The sequence below is a fragment of the Petaurus breviceps genome, unplaced genomic scaffold (assembly GCF_028583685.1).
Source record: "Petaurus breviceps papuanus isolate PSGF00001 unplaced genomic scaffold, PetGlider_PUasm1.0 151, whole genome shotgun sequence".
NCBI classification, from domain to species: Eukaryota; Metazoa; Chordata; class Mammalia; order Diprotodontia; family Petauridae; genus Petaurus; species Petaurus breviceps.
In genome coordinates this window covers 9,377,209-9,392,033 of record NW_027185712.1, presented here as the reverse complement: position 1 = coordinate 9,392,033, position 14,825 = coordinate 9,377,209, and positions in this window count along the sequence as shown.

The following is a 14,825-nucleotide window of genomic DNA, read 5'->3' as shown; positions in this document are numbered from 1 at the left end:
TTCCTAGTTTATACTTACTTTACTCTGCCTCTGTTCATATGTATTTCTAGGTTTCTCTGAATTCTTTGTATTCATTATTTCTCATGGCACAACATTCTTCTATTATATTCAAGGAAGTAACATGGTATAGTGGCATGATCATTTGTTCTGGAGTCAGAACACCTAGGTTCAAATCCTTTCACTGATTCTTTTTACCTCCCTGAGCTTGAACAAGTTATTAAAGTTCCCTGGCATTCAATTCAGTTTCCTAGTCAGTAAACTAAGAGGGCTGGCCTAGATGGATTCTTAAGTCCTTTCAAGCTTTCTATGTATCTTATTTCTTTAGCCATTCCCTAACTGATTAACACTGACTTTGCTTCCTGTTCTTATACTATGAATATTTTGGCACATATGGGACTTTTTTTTCTAGTTTTGATCTTCTTGGGATATATGCCTAGTAGTAAGATTCCTGGCTCAAACTATATATGTATGTATGTATATTAACACACATGCACACACACACACACAATTCTAAATTATGTTTCCAAGTGCTTGGACCAATTGACCTGATTCTGTTTGGATGAGAGCAACCTGACAATGAATCAAACTCCTGGCAAGGAAGAACCTTCAATCTAGAGAGGGCATTGTTCATTGGGGTGATATGGGAGTGACAGGATGATAGTGATCATGCGAAAGTCACTTCACTTGCCTGGGCTTTGATTTTCTCATCCAAAAAGTCAGTTCCTACCTTAGGCAAGGTTAATTGCCTAACAAACAGGAAGTTTAAGAAAACTGTATCGTTAAGATTCAAGGAAGGGGTCAGCTTCAGACTATATCAACCTTCCTCTTTGAGAGGCTGACATAGATTATGAGGTGCTACAAGGGAATCTTAGTTGGAGCTGAGCATGACCCAGCTATGGGACTGACGAGCTGAAGAGATGATCAGGTTTGGATACTTGATCAAATAGCTGTATCACAGCAGGAACAGCGAGAAAGAAATCAAGATGTCTTACATTTCTCTTCTCAGGAAAACATTGAATTTGCAGGGGCTGTAATTGGTCATAGGACTATATGCAAGTCACTTCATTTCTCTGGGCCCCAATTTCCTTCCCTGAAAAAGGACAGATCATTGTTAAGGTTTCTGCTAGCTCTAAATCCTCTGATATGCTGGCAGCTTTGCTGTTGACTACCAACATGCCTATGTCTGTCCTATCCTCAAAAACCCCTACTTGATCCTTCTATTACCACTATCCTATGTCTCTCCTCCCTTTTATGGTGAAATTCCTCTCCCTCTCTTCTTAACTCTTTGCAGTCTGATTAGCAACCTCATCATTCAACTGAAATTGCTCTCTCCAAAGTTAGTAATGACATCTTAATTGCCAAGTCTAATGGCCTTTTTTCCCAATCTTTTTCTTTTTCGACCTCTCTGTAGCCTTTGACAATGCTGATTATTTTTTTTCCTCCTTGATACTCCCTTCTCTAGGTTTTTTTTTCTCCTCCTACTTGCCTCACCACTTTTTTTCTGTACCCCTTGCTGGATCATTATCCAGGTCATAACTGCTAAATGTAAGCTTTGTTCTGGGCCCTTCTCTCTTCTCCCTCTTTACTCTTTTGCTTGATAAGTTAGTAAATATGTATTAAGCCTTCACTATGTGCCAGGCACTGTGCTAAGCACTGGGAATACAAATGCAAACAAACAAAAAAAGAAAAAAAAAACAGTCCCAACCCTCAATTAACTTATATTTTAATAGAGAAGACATCACATAAAAAAAGATGAAAAGTGGGAAGGAGATTAGGGTGAAGATATGAAGTTTTCAAGCATGGTGGCATTATAAAGAAATTCCAGATAGTCAAAAGTGCAGAGAATGTAAACATAGCTGAACTGGGTGTCCACCTTTAAATGGAGGTTCTGGGAGGACAATAACAATCAGAAGGAGAGCTCACAGGGGAAAGGGTACTTCTTATGTAAGAAGTCCAGGGTAAAGAGAACTTCCAGGGTGAACAGGAGGATCACTTAGGCTCCTGTGGTTTTAATGATTTACCATCATACGCAGATGACTCTCCTATAGGCTTACCTAGCCTTCAGTCTCACCTCTAAAGGTGCCTATCAGACATCAAACTGTATATCCCATGGACAGCTTAAAGTCATTATGTTCAAAATGGAACTCATTACCTTTACCCCTAAGCCCTTTCCCCTTCCTAATTTTCCCATTATTGTCAAGAACATCAGCTCTCAGGTTATACATGCCTATAAGCTAGGTGTCATCTTCAATACAGAAACAGTTGTCAAGTCCTGTCACTTCTACTTTTATAACATCTCCCATAGAGGACACTTCTCTCCTCTGACACTCTAACCATCCTTCTGTGGCCCCTCATCATCTCATAACTGGATTATCACAATAGTTGCTGATTGGTCTCCCTTCCTCAAATCTCTCCCCACTCCAAATCATTCTTTACTCAGTTGCCAAATTGCTCTCCCTAAAGCACAGATCTGACCATATTAATTCTCTTTCATATAAACTCCATTGATTCCTTATTACCTCCAGATTGAATATACAAAATTTTCTTGAATATAAAGCACTTCATAATCTTGTACCTTCCTTAGTTTCAAGTCTTCTTATACCATGCTCCCCTTTGCATACTCTGTGATCAGTGACACTGACCTCCCTGCTTTTCCCTGCATACTACAACCCATATTGATACCAAGCATTTTTGCTGGTTGTTCCCCATACTTTGATCTCTCTCCCTCATCACCTCTGTCTCCTAACTTCCTTCAAATCTTTGCTAAATTCACAACTTTTGCAAGAAGCCATTCCCATTCATCCTTAATCTTAGGATCTTCCATCTGGAAATACCCTCAATTTATCCTGTATATATCTTTTTTTATACAAAACTATTTGGATGTTGTCTCCCCTAGTAATCTGTAAATTCTTTGTGAGCTGGGACTGGTTTTTGCCTTTCTTTGTGTCCCCAGTGTTTATCATAGTATCTGGTACATAGTAGGCATTTAATAAATGCTACTTTAGCATCAGATCGACCTATGATTAGAGCACAACCTATTGGATAGAAATTCAATATTCAGATGCCTACTTTATTGAATTCATAAAGCAAGAAACATATGTGATGTTCAAGACAAGAGGATTCATATTGAAGGATTTTCATATCTCTTTACTCTAGTATCAGGTAAAAATATACTTTTTTGTTTAGTGTCCTTCTAGTATGTCCCAATCAATATACTGCTTCATTTATTATTACTTTGAGAATTGTTCCCTTTGAAGCCATTGGGTCTCCTCTTCTCTTCAGCCCATTTTAACCTCAGAAATTTCAGAAAGTCAGCATCTCTGCCTATTTCTCTCTGCTGCTCCCCACAGCCTACAAAGTGTTTGAGTAAAAGAATACTGAGAATTGAGCTGGACAAAAAGCTAGTAGGACTTTTCTGTCTAGTTTATAATGTTTAGGTTCAGTGTCTTTTTTTTTCTCCAAAGGAAAGCACCTCCAATTGGGAAAAAAAGCAGCCAAAGAGAAAGTGGGATAATAGGAAAAAAAAAAAAGCTTGGGCTCAAAGGAGCCTGAGAGGCCATCTTAATCCAAGCCCTTCATTTTAGAGTTTGGGAAGGCAAGGTCTAGAAAGGTGAATTGACTTGCTTAAGGTTACACAGCTGGTAAACAGCAAATCCATGATTAAACTCAGATCTTGTGACTTCAAAACTGACTGTTCTTTCTACCAAACCACCTTCTCTTCCTTGAGCTGATCACAGTCATGCTCTTTTTACTCCACAATAGAGCAACTTGTGTCCTAATGTTTCCATTAGTGAAAACAAAATGAAATGTTTTGGAAAAGAAGTCAGAATTACTGACTCCTAGTTTCAGTTCTTCTATTTACTAGTGTGTGATGGTAGGATGTCACTTAATCTGTCCCCAGTTTACTCAGTGGTGATATATTGCAGTACCATGTCTGTCTTACAGGCTTGTTCTGAGAAATGTTAAAGCACTATGGAAATGGGAACTGTTATACAGAAATTTGCTTTACAAGCAACTTAGAAAAAACATATTGATTTCATAAACTAAGGTACACCATGACTCCACAACACCTTTTTTACCCCTAAGAAAGAATTTTATTTTCCTTTATTCAAAAGTTATTTTTCAGGCAAAGCCAAGATAGTAAAGTTAAGAGAGACTGAGTTAACTTCATTCCCCTCTAAAAAAACTTTTAAAAAGTACAACAAAATAAATTCTAAAAGGGACAATCAAGAACAACAACAACAAAAAACAGTCATTAATTTTTCTAGAATGAGGCAGCTTAGAAGGACAGAATGAGAAGTCTGATGACACTGGGTAATGGGTGTACATGGGGAGAATGCAGTACACAGCAATGCTTAGGAGATTAAGTATATGATGAGAAAGAGATGCTAGGAGACCCCACTGCTAAAACTAGGTGCAGGATCAAGCATGATATGGCAGCTATATCTCTCAATATCTAGTTTGTGGTTGCAATTCCAGGGCAGAGAGAAATGGTAGGTAGGGAACACATGCCCTACCTAGATAAGGACCAGTGCACAGAATAGGAGAGGAGTAAACAGATGTCCATTGATCATATCACTTTGGAAGTACTGAAATCTTACAGGCACCCATTGAGCTAAAAAATACTTCATATAAGACAGAAACAAGGGCCAGTCACTAGGGGTGAACAGAGTTCAAATATAACATAAATTCTATAATTAAAGAATAGCCTGCAAAAATTAATAAAGAACATACACACAAACATGCTAATAAAAATCTACTATGGTGATAGGGAAGCTCAAGATATAAGTTCAGAAGACAATGACTTGAAAACATCTACATGCAAAACCACAAAGAAAAATGCAGAATGAACACAAATACAACAAGAATTCCTGGAAGAGATTAAAGAGACTTAAAAATTCAGAAAATTCATTTTTAAAATTAAATTAAAAAGTAGATAAAAATGGGAACAGAAATGAGAGAAATGAAAGAAATATGTAAAAAGAGAATTAAAGAGGCATAAAATACAGAAGAAAACAACTTAAAATTAGAATTGGTCAGGTAGAAGCTAATGACTTCATGATACATCAAGATACAGTAAAATAAAGTCAAAGGAATAAAGAAAAGAAGTAAAATTTAAAATATAGGAAAAATAATTGACATTTAAAATATATGATGGAAAAATAATTTAAGGATAATTTGATTACCTAAAGTCATGATAAGAAAAAGAGGGAAACTGCCCATATATTTTAGAATCAGAGGGCAAAGCGGAAATTGGGGGAAAAAAATTGATCATCTTCTGAAAGAAATCCCCAAATAAAAATTGCCAGGAATATTTTGGCTAAATTCCAGAGTACCTAGGTCAAGGAGGAAATAATGTAAGCAGCAAGAAATACAGAATTCAAATACCATGTAGCCATACAACAGGATCACACAAGACTTATCAGCTAAGACTAGAAAGGACTGGATGGCATGAAATATTAAATTCTGGAATGAAAAAGAGCTAGGATCATACCCCAAAATAACTTACCCAGCAAAACTAAGTATAAGCCTACAAGAAAAAAAAGGATAGTTAATGGAATAGATGATTTTTAAGCATTCCTTATAAAAATACCAGAGCTGAATAGAATATTTGGCATTCAAGTAGAAAAATCAAGAGAAGCATAAGAAAATAAACATGATAAATCATAAGGGACTTAATAGGATTGACCTATTAAAATTCCCATATGAGGAGATGATACATGTAATACTTAAGATCTTTATCATTATTGGTACAGTTAAAAGGAGTCTACTACTTAGACTAAAGGTTTGAGTGAGAAAAGGATATACTTGGAGAAGGGAGTGGAAGAAAAGGGGAAATTTTTTCATATAAAGGAGGTCCAGAAAGCATTTTTACAATAGATGTGAAAATGGAAGGGGAGAAAGTGGGCAACACTCAAACTTCAATTTCATCTGAGCTAGTTCAAAATGGGAAAATATACATGTGTAGAGAATTGGATATAGACATTCATCTTACCCAACAGAATATAGGAGAGGAAGATGCTAAAAGAAAGGGAGGTGATAAGAAGGAAAACAGATTCAGAGAGGTAGTGATTATAAGCAGAAAAGATTTGTGAGGTGATAAGATACAAAAAGAGAAAGATAAATGGAAGAGAATAAGATGGAGGAAAATGCAGTTATCAATCATAACTGTAAATGTTAATGAGGTGAACTCACCCATAAAATAGAAGAGCATAACAGAATGGATGGGAAACCAGAATCCTCTACTATGTTGTATACAAGAAACTTATTGTTTACATGTGACTCATTTACAAGTCTTTTGTTCATATATTGAAACAGAAAGATTCACACAATGAGTTAAAATTGATGACTGGAGCAGAATCTTTTATTTTCAACTGAAGTCAAGAAAAGTTGGAGTAGCAATCATGACTTCAAATATAGTTAGGAAAATTATACATGTAGTTAAAATGAATTATGAACAATGAATTAATATTAATAGTGAACATATGTACACCAAATATCATAGTAACAAAATCCTTGAAGGAAAAGTTGAATGAGCAAGAGGAGGAAATAATGGAACTATACTAGAGAGAGAGCTAAATTTATCCCCTTTATGACTAAATAACTCTAAACATAAACAAGAAAAAACTTAAGGAGATGAGAAGAATTTTAGAAAGTTAGATATGCTGGACCTCTGGAGAATATTGAATGGGGATCAAAAAGAATATAACTTTTTTTCCAGTTGTATATGGAAGTTTCACAACTGACCATGTATTAGGGGATAAAAACACACAAATACAAAAAGACAGAAATGTCCAATGTACCCTTTTTGGGTCATGACACAATAAAAAATTACATTCAGTAAAAGACCTTGGAAGCACAGATTGGAAATTGATCAGAAACCAAATGATTTAATCCTAAAGAATGAGTGGGTTAAAGACCAAATCATAGAATCAATTGATAATTTCACTGAAGATAATAACAATTAGAATACAGAAATTAGAGTTGCAACAAAAGCGGCATTTAAGGGGAAATTTATATCTCTAAACACACATAAATAAAAGACAGAAAGAAAATATTAATGTCCGTTTAACTAAGAATACTAGAAAAATAACAAATTAAAAATCCTCAAGCATCCAAATAGAAATCTTGAAAATCAAAGGAGAGATCTATAAAGTTCAAAGATAAAAAAGTTGATATGATAAAGACAATTAGGAGCTGAATTTATGAAGGAAAAGACAAAAAAAAACTCTAATAAACTACTGGCTAATTTGATTTGAAAAAATTAAACAGTCAAATCACCAGTATCCAAAATAAAAAAGGTGAATGCACAACCAATGAAGATGAAATTAAATCAATTAATATGATCTTTTTAAAATAATTAAATTAAGGCAATTACTTGGAGTTAAACAGACTAACTATATACCAATAAAACTGTCATTTTAAATGACCTGAATGAATATTTATAATAAATACATATGTGTATATATATGTGAGTTTTGTGTGTATATATATACATATATATATACATACATACATATATATGCCAAGATTAATGTAAGAGGAAAGAGAATGCTTAAATAATCTTGTTTTAGAGAAAGAAATTGAACAAATCATAGATGAGTACCAGAAAGAAAAAATCCTAAGGACCAGTCGAATTTACAAGCTAATTCTATCAAAAATTTAAAGAAAAATTAATTCCAGCTTTACATAAACTGCTTGAAAAAAATAGGTGAAAAAGTCCTCTCAAATTCATTCTATGGCATAAATAAATTTTTGATAACTAAAACAAGGAGAGCAAAAACACAGAAGAAAACTATGGACTAATTTCCCTAATGAATATTGATGCAAAAAATTTCAAACACCTAATCAAAGAGATTAGGGCAATATATTACAAAGATCATACACTATAACTGGGTAGAATTTTTACCAGGGATGCAGGACTTATTCAATATTAGAAAAACTGTAAGCATAATGGATCATATTAATTTATTTATTTTTAGTTTTCAACATTAACTTCCTAAGTTTTAAATTTTCTCCCCTTCCTTCCCCTCAGCAAAAAAACACATGATTATATTAATACATATTTTTTAAAAACCTTAAAAAATTCAACAACCATTCCTATTAAAAATTCTACAAAACCCCTTTCTGTGGTGTCCAAGAACTGGAGGGGATGTCCATCAACTGGGGAATGGCTGAAGAAGTTGTGGTATATGAATGTAATGAAATACTATTGTGACATAAGAAATGTTGAACAGGCAGACTTCAGAAAAACCTGGAAAGACTTATATGAACTGATACTGAGTGAAGTGAGCAGCAGAACATAGTAACAGTTACAGTGTGTGATGACTGATTTTGATAGACTTAGCCTATTTCAGCAATTCAAAGACCTAAAACAATTCTAAAGAACTCATGGTGGAAAATGCCATCCACTTCCAGAGAATCTGAACGCAGAGTAAAGCAGACTATTTTTTTTTCTTTCTCATGGTTTCTCCCATTTGTTATAATTCTTTTATACAACATGACTAACATGAAAATAGGAATGTTTAATAGGAATGTATATGTAGAGCCTATATCAGATTACATGCCCTCTTTGGGAGGGAGGAGGGGAAGGAGGGGGAGAAAATTTAAAACTTATGTAAGTTAATGTTGAAAACTAAAACTAAATAAATTAACTTAAAATTCTAGAAAGCAAAGGTATAAATGGAGATCTTAAAGTGATAATTAGTATCATAATTTTTGTTCGACATTGTACTAGAAATACTAGCTGCAACAACAAGACAAGAAAAAAGAAATTGAAGGAATATATACAAGTAATGAGGATACAAAGCTATCACTTTTTTGTAGAGAATATGATTAGAAAACTTTAGGGAACCAATTAAAAAACTAGTCAAACCAACTAATTTTAGCAAAGTTGCAGAATATAAAATAAATCCACACAAATCATCAGCATTTCTATATATTATTAACAAAACAGCAGGAAGAGATTAAAAGATGTAGTCATTTTAAAATAACTACAGACAGTATAAAATACCTGAGGGTCTACTTGCCAAGACACACATAAAAACTATATGAACACAACTACAAAACACTCTTTAAGCAAATAAGACAAATCTAAATTATTGGAGAAATAATAAATGTTTATGGGTAGGTTGAGCTGACATAAAAATGACAATACCACTTCAATTAATTTATTTATTCAATACCATGATGGTCAAACTACTCTACTTTATAGAGCTATTAAAATAACAAAATTTATCTGGAGAAACAGAAGATCAAGACTATCAAGGGAATCACTGAGAATAAAAAAAGTGAAGGAAGGTGGTCTAGCAGCAACAAATATCAAACTATATTACAAGCCTGTAATCATCAAAACAATTTGCTACCATATAAGAAATAGAATAGTAGGTCAGTGGGATAGGTAAGGTACATAATACACAGCAACAAATGAGCACAAATAGTCTAGTATTTGATAAATCCACAGAGCCCAGGTCTGTGTAATCTTTGACAAAATTTGACAAAATATTTGCTGGAAGTAATATTTGACAAAAATTGCTGGAAAAACTGGAATGTAATCTGGCTGTACTAGGGATAGACCCAACATCTCACATTGAAAACCAAGATAAGCTTAAAATGGGTACATGATTCAGACAAAAAATCAAATTGTAATATCATAAGCAAATTAGGGGAGCATAGAAGAAATTACTTGTCATTATGGATAAGGGAAGAGTTCATGATTCAATAAGATAGAGAGGTTACTAGAATTCAAAATGGATAATTTTGATTACATAAAATTAAAAACTTTTTTTTTGCACAAATAAAACCATGCAGCCAAAATTTGAAGAAAAACAGAAAATTGGGGAAAATTTGCAACAACTTTTTCTGATAAAGATCTCATTTCTCAATTATATACAGAACTGAATCAAATGTATACAGAGAGTAGTCATTCTCCAATTGGTAAATGGTCAAAAGATATGAATAGGCATTTTTCAGAGGAAGAAATCACAGCTACCAATAATCACATAAAATGTTCAAAATAACTAATTATTGGAGAAATCCAAATTAAAATAAGACTGAGTAAGTACCATACACCTACTAGATCGGTTATCATGATAGAAAAGGAAAAGGACAAATGCTGGAGAGGGTATGAGAAAATAGGTACACTAATACACTATTGGTGGAGTTGGGAACTCTCCTAGTCATACAGCAGAGCAATTTGAAACCATGCCGACAGAGTTAGAAAACTGTGCATCCCTTTTGATCTAGTAACACTGCTACAAAGAGATAAAGAAAAAGGGGGGAAAAGTCCTATACGTACAAACATATTTATAGCAGCTTTTTTTGTGGTGACAAAGAATTGGATATTGGAAAGATACTCATCAATTGGGGAATGGCTGAACAAGTTATGGTATAAGGATCTGATGGACTACTTTATACTGTGTGAAATGATGAATGAGATGGTTTCAGAAAAACCTGGGAAGATTTACATGAACTGAGGCAGAGAAATGAGCAGAGCTACTATATAGTAAGAACAACATTGTAAATAATCTACATAGTAAGAACAACATTGTAAATAATCAATTAGTGACTCATCAATAAACTGAACTAGTATGAATCCAAAAGACTCATGATATAAAATGTTATCCACCCCCAGATAGAGAACTGATGGACTCCTAGTGTAGATAGAAGGATTTTTTCTTTCCTTGCCCCCAGAGAAACATGACTAATGTGGAAATTTGTTCTGCATGACTTCATATGGGTAATGGATACAGTATTTCTTGCCTTCTCAATGGAGGAGGGAGGGAGAGAATTTGAGATTAAAAATAAAATTAAATAAGTTATTTTCATATATATGTATATGTATGTGCACACATGTGCACACACATATATTTATATATGTATGTGTGTGTGTGTGTGTATATATATATATATATATGTATATATATATATATATGTGGGAGGGGTTGTTTGTATATTTACAAATAAACTGCTAGAATTTTCTCAGAGTTCTTGACCTTAAGGTAATTCTGCTCCTTTGCATGCCTTATTGAAGTGAAAGGTATCCTGTGGATAAAGCCATCACCGTTATACAACTTAAAGGCACATCAATGTGTTCACAAGATCTCTGGGTAGTGTGGAAGCAATTTAAAGAACCAATTCTTCACTTTGCCTGGGGCAATGTGCTTTAAGAAACAACATCATGTTAGGATAGTAGAGAGAGCACTGACTGAGTTAGGACTCCCCCAGGCCTAAGTGATTCTTGGTTCTGACAATAGCTGTGTATCTCCAGGCAAGTCATATAACCTCACTGATACTTAATCCCCCGCTCTAAAATGTGCATGATAATAATAATTATTGTACCTGTCTCATACTGCTCTTGTGAGGAAAGCACTGTGTAGCTTGGATAAAGTTCAGTAGAAATGATAACAATTATTAACAAGAAGATGGTACCGTAGGTATTGTTAGAGTCCCTCCCCCCCAAAAAAAAATCCCATTTATCAAAGCGTTCGTTTTTATTAAGAGAGCGGATCAATTCATTAAATAATTGATCAGAATTTTCCAGCTCCGTTAGTACTAAATCACATAATTATGACAAGTTGAGTTAAAACATGGGCATGAGAGTCAGATCTCATCCCGCAGCATTACCCCAGATGTGAAGTTCAAGGCCTTGAATCTCTGAAGGCCGCTGCTGCTGAAAGTAAAACAATATTATTAATACGATGTCCTTTCTAATATGCCCATCCAGGTGTGTTGGAAGATTTGTAAACGGATGTTTGGAAAAAGACATACTTTATTCATCACCACTTGACAACCATGAAACAAATTCTCCTCCCACTCAGGGTGGCTGGGGAAGAGGCTGAGGAACAAGCCTGAAATGAGCATGGCATTTACACATGCTTCCCTGGGCTGGTAATTGGCCAGAAGCACCTGCTCCATTTGGACATATATTCAGAATTAGAAGATTTGAAAGTGCAAAAAGAGATTAACAATAGTTTACTTCCTTCTTAGAACAAAATTGTTGTTAAAGTGTATTATGTTATAGGACTCAGAGAGGATCAAAGGGTCACTGATTCAGAAGTAGAAAGGGTCTAAGAGGTCATCTAGTCCAACTTCCCTTATGTAATGGATATGGACTAAGGGCCATAGATATTAAATGGGTTAAATGGCTTGCCCAAGATCATAGATAGTAAACACAAATCAGAATTTGAATTGAGGTCCTCTAGTTCCAAATATGCAACATTGACTCCCCTTTCCCTTCCCCACTTCACGCTGGCTCCCCACATGACATTATTTGAAAAATAAAAGTAAATAATCTTCCAGCCAGGTCTGTCTCTTACTTGGCACTTGAAATTCCCACCTACAGTAATGTTTGGGGTTAAGATATTGAAGATTCTGTTAAAATACAAATATAAATAATATCTAGAACTATTTTGATTATGTACACTCTCAGTAAGACATTGAACACACTCAAATATATTTATATTTATTTATCAAGTATATAAAGGTATTACTATACTTGTATATTTTATAAAATATGAATACAGTATAAATTAAATCGATGATATACTGTTGAAATAATATTTGATACTAGAGTCAAGAGGGAACTATTTGAGTTTATTGAGTAGGGAAGTTGTAAGGTCAGACATTCACTTTAGAATAATCAAGTTGTTGGGTGTGTGGAGGATGAATTGGAGAGGAGAAACTTGAAGGAGAGAAGAAATCATTTCATAAAATACTGAGTCTAGGAAAGAAATAAAAAGTGCCTGATGTAGGATAGCTTTAGGAGTATGATGGTAAATGTTTAACAGCAGGCTCTCCCTCCAGAAAACTCCCCAACCTGTATGCCCAATATATTTCTAAATTTAATATGAATTATTAATGATTTCTTCATCACCTTCTTATGTCTGGACAATCCTCTCAACTATAAATCAAGCTCTGATTTTTTTTAGCATTTGCCAGATTTTCAAGGTACAAATGCTCAGAGTGAAAACTTAACAATCAGCTCCAACTGGTAAGAGCTGGCTCTAGTGCACCACATGTTAGTGGCATTGGAAGAAGAGGAAACTGATGTGCGAGATATGTAGACAGAACAGATGAAATCTGGAAAATGTTTGGCTATTTGGATCTGGGGTAAGGCTATGTTAGGAATCAAATATGACACCAAGAATTTTGGTGATTGAAAGAATGGCAAGACCATTGATGGTAATTTAATACTTGGAAAGAGAAATGACTTTGGAAGAGAGAATAATGTGAGGACATGAATAATCCAAATCACAATCCATTCACACCTGCACATCTTATGTGACTTACTTTGTCTTTCCTGAAATTTTTAATTCTTATACACTAGTCACTCTCCTCCAACCACAAAGCCTGCCTTCTGAGAGATGATTACCATAGTCAAAAGGTGAGGGGGTGGGGGTGGGGGTGGAAGATGGTAGGGGCAATTTTTTTCCCCACTTGAAATTTATCAGCCTCTATTGGTAGTCATGATTTTAGGTTATAATTGCCTCAAGGGGCCCATATCCAACTCAGGAGGAGGAGATTGGAAACTTGCACAGCAGAGGAAGGGAATAAGGTAGAGTAGGGAAGAGTGGGATAAAGTAGGCAACTCTGTGCTAAAGAAAAGGCCTCACAATTATCTGTTGCAGTGAGGGTGGGAGGAGACTTCTGGTTGATCAAAAACCCATTAGGATCAGTTCATGCACCCTTCTGTCACACAAGTGATACCAAGGCCGCCGCTTTAGAGATCACTACTAAAGAGGGAAGAACAAGGTGGAAAGCTTCAGAAAAGGGTGGTAGGTAACTAGGTGACAACATGAGGGGATTTAATATCTAGAATAAATTGGAGCCAAGAAGAAAAACACTGAAAGGAGAATGAAAAGATTTTGCAGATGGATTTGTAAAATGAGGATTTAGGACTAGATGGTCTTTTACTTTTTCTCCAACTCTAAGACTGTATAAATCTAAAACCATACCTCTTCCTTCACCTAATTTACTTTTCCTTATGTCTAATCCTTGTAGTTAATGTTAGCAGGTATGTAAAAATGACTAATTTTAAGTAGACATGTAAGATTTTTTACTTCATCCCCAGGCAACTGGTGGCATTACTCAGACCGAGAGGGTGAATGAACTATATATTTACTGTAGTATGTTAGAGATTGGAAATTTCATGTGTTGAGTTCACCCATTACCAGAGCAGATCCTAATCCTTCTATGCTTTAACAGATGAACTTTGTGAAAGCTTTGCTTATATGTATCACTTGGTATCACACCATTGGGTGAGACACTTCTAAAGTGGTTCTCTGACAACAGACATATAGTTTATCATTAACCTTGAATTCAAAGCCTTTATGAATCGGTAGGACCTTCCAGAAATTAGATTCCATTGTCATGGCTTTTGAGAACCCATGGTGATATTCATATACCACCAAAAGGCATTAGAGCAAGCCTTTTTCTCAAACAGTCACATACAGACACCTATTTGATTAGTAGAAAAAAAAAAGAAATCCTAATAACATAGATTCCACATTCTATCATCTCACAACCCTCTATTCTCTGGATTGTTTTATCCATTTATCCAATTAATACGATAGGCTTCAAGGTACCAGTTAATTCTAGTCTGTGTTTTACAAAGAAATACTTTCTTTTTTTCTTAAATGTTCAACCAGCATTGTCCTAACAGATTACTGACAAAAAGTGGAAATGCACCATGGTGTTGGATTCTCATGCATTTCAAACAAGATGTGAAATGTTTATGGAAATATTTTATGGGAGTGAGCAGGACCATAATTTATCATTTTAGCTTTTTGCATGAAACGTATCTGCTTTATGCACAATGCAGAACT